Below are 3,304 nucleotides of genomic sequence, written 5' to 3'. Positions count from 1 at the left end.
CTCTTTTCACACATCTCCCCTTTGCCCGAGCCTCATCTCCTCTTTTCACACATCTCCCCTTTGCCGGAGCCTCATCTCCTCTTTCCACACATCTCGCCTTTGCCCAGCCTCATCTCCTCTTTTCGCACATCTCCCCTTTGCCCGAGCCTCATCTCCCCTTTACAATGCCCCACTTTTCACACATCTCCCCTTTGCCCGAGCCTCATCTCCCCTTTACAACGCCCTCGGATACTTCCATCCGAATAGAGGGGGGTAGATATTTGCGGCGTCATAAATATCTATAGCATTTCGATGGAATCAATGATTGAATGGTTGGTGAAACAAATCCCTTCACACCAAGTTTCACGGGAATTTATTATCTTTTGATTCCTAGTCACCATCTTTCAATTCCTGCCGGAGTCATATCTGCACAACCCATTCAGGAAGGGGGGTTGACATGAGAGTCGAAGTATGGGATATTCATTATATCAAATATGTATGGGGCGTGGCCAAGTGGTAAGGCAGCGGGTTTTGGTCCCCTCATTCGGAGGTTCGAATCCTTCCATCCCAGATCTTGATGCATAAGTAGATACACCCCATCTCCTTTTCTGTGATCTTTTTTTTTCCTTCTTTTGTGGGAGAGTCAGGAATGTTCTAAATTGGGACGGACTGTCCTCCCACGTATTGATGGATCGTCCAGTTCATGTTACGACGATGAGCCGGATATAGCAATAGATCCCGGGGCAAAAAACAATGTTAAGAATAATTCATGAAATTAGCCTATTGGATGTATGCCTTCCATTTACGTCCCTCTTTTCCCTTCCCCTATCACACATTGCCATCAAATATTTTGCACCTTCCTTTCTTTAATGAATAATTCACTAAACCCATCTTATACATAACCTCATGAACTCATTATAAAATACGTTTATCCAACACCTCTATTCAACAATAAAGAGTAATACACCTTAGAAAAATTCAGGTTTGATTGGTTTAGGAATCACAAAAGCACACCCTCGAAGACAAGTTTCAACCACCAAAATATACGCTGATTTTGTAACATTCTTAGCTCTCAAAACCTTTACATATGAAGACAAGTAAGCACACCCTCGAAGACAAGTTTCAACCACCAAAATATACCAACACCCCATCTTAATCCAATGAGCTGATTTTGTACTATATGGATCATTTCTAACATTCTTAGCTCTCAAAACCATTACATATAAAGAAAATTTTAATTTTGTACTATGTGGACCACAATTTCGAACATTCTTAGCTCTAAAAACCTTTACATATGGAGAAAATTTTCTCAATACATTGACTTCAAGTTTTCATCCTGAGAGCAAGACACAATGGGAAAATCACAATGTGAAGGAACACAATCTTTCTTATCATAAATAAAGGCATACACCTTTGCAAATTAAAAAAAAAAGAACTCAAAATGAAGCATGACTTGTCACAATAATGAAAACAAATATATAAGAGCGTAATGGACGAAACGTTTTTCAAAGCATCAACGTATGCTCAGGAGAGTCTTACTTGCTTTTTCTAATATAAAACCCATAATACAAAACCAAAATTTAAATAAAAACAAGAAGACCTCATGAATGATGTTCTAATATGAAGAACACACTTAAGAGATGTTCAAAAGCCCATAAGAGTAAGTAAGACAAAGCCAATGAGCAGCCATGACTCCCTTCCATCCATTCATAACACTATGCCTCTTGTGCTTCTTATTGCACTAGATAGTCTTCTACTTCAATTCCGTATATGACTCCTCTAAACTAGAAAACCCCAATAAAGCAAGACATTTCCCTGATATCTTTCAATGTGCATCACAATGATGAATTGGACCTTGAGATTAACCATCTAGTAGCCGATTCCCTCTGAAGTTTCCCTCAGGATAACTGGAGCTCATTGCGCAGTTTTATCGAGTAAAGCGAATGATTAGAGGCATCGGGGGGTGTAACACCCTCGACCTATTCTCAAACCCTAAATAGGTAAGTGGACGAGGTTGCTCTGTTGAACCCCGGTGCAGAATGGGAGCTCCAAGTGGGCCATTTTTGGTACATTTATCTACAAAATACATGCTGCACTCATGAGATTCCCCCAATGGGCAATCCGCACATCCCACCAACTAAACCATATGTCCATTGAAGGAATGTCGACCTCACGAACATGTCCTGCATGCCACCACTTTTGAATGAGCTTTGCTTGGTTGGTAGCTTCTTGCTTTGTCTTACATAATCTCCCATTCTTACACATGGTGATATGCTCATTCCTCATATCCTCTTTGACGAATTTCTTTGTATGCTTATGCAAGCTTTGTTCCCAATGGAAGAGACATGAGCACTCTCTCCCAACAATTATATTGTTTGGACCCCCATTGAAAATAGTTCTCATAGCTATCGAATTTGCTCGAGCTTCATCAGACATGAAACCATGAAAATCCGCAGGGGGATACCCACATTGTTTCATTGTGGTATTCAACATCTCCCAAAATAGGATTTGGCTTTCAGCATCTTCATCTTTCATCTCACATGTGACGATGGTCATTAATTCCTGCACACTAGTAATTAAATATTATACCACAACTCTCTTGATGATAGCAACATGGATACATAAGGATGGAGGGAAGTTATACCTAGGATCATAAACATGACATGCCATTGTGCTCCACCCATGCAAAGAGCATCACTAATCGCATGATGCCTTGCATACATAGGTTCATCAAGGAGCTCATCATCACTCACTTGATGGGTGTGATCAAATTGTACCCATGAATTCCTCAAATCACCATTTCCTGCTCTTCTCATGCGATTGACAAGATCCACACCAGATGCTGGACCATTGGTTGACATTTTAAAAACAAAACATTTTTCATCTGGCAAGCCTTGCGCTGGAAAACGACTTCCATGGAAGAATGAATACATCGACCTTTTCTTTAGTAAACACTTATTTCATTAATTTTGGACTTGTCAATGTACAAATTCATTTTTACATATACTTTTGGACTAGTTTTCAGATAAAATTTAAGAAAAACCCAATCTTCAAAGCACATATAAAAACATAAAAACAAGCATTTTTATATATTTTTTTTAAGGACATGAAACTAAAATTATAAAATTTAACGCAGCCTAGATAAGTTACATGAAAAAATAAGATTCGGTTGTTGTAAACTCTCTTAATATTTAATGGTGTTAATAAACACCTTCAAAAGTTAAGCCTGAGATTTTCAAGACTACAGCCATTCAATTTTTCCTCTAGATGTTTCCTCTAGATGCTCCACCACGTTATCAATAAATGCCTTAATGATAGATGACAT

The 3,304-nt window shown here is 38.8% G+C and overlaps 1 pseudogene; it reads right to left on the bottom strand.

The window, feature by feature from the left end:
* Positions 1–2,055: 2,055 nt before the first annotated feature.
* LOC147903185 (uncharacterized) lies at positions 2,056–2,912 on the bottom strand (annotated as a pseudogene).
* Between the last annotated feature and the right edge of the window lie 392 nt (positions 2,913–3,304).

This window comes from Dipteris shenzhenensis, chromosome 4 (genome assembly GCF_047967505.1).
Source record: "Dipteris shenzhenensis isolate YYH24624 ecotype China chromosome 4, Dip_SZ_1.0, whole genome shotgun sequence".
In the NCBI taxonomy this organism is placed as follows: Eukaryota; Viridiplantae; Streptophyta; class Polypodiopsida; order Gleicheniales; family Dipteridaceae; genus Dipteris; species Dipteris shenzhenensis.
This window is presented reverse-complemented; position numbering and strand designations above follow the sequence as displayed.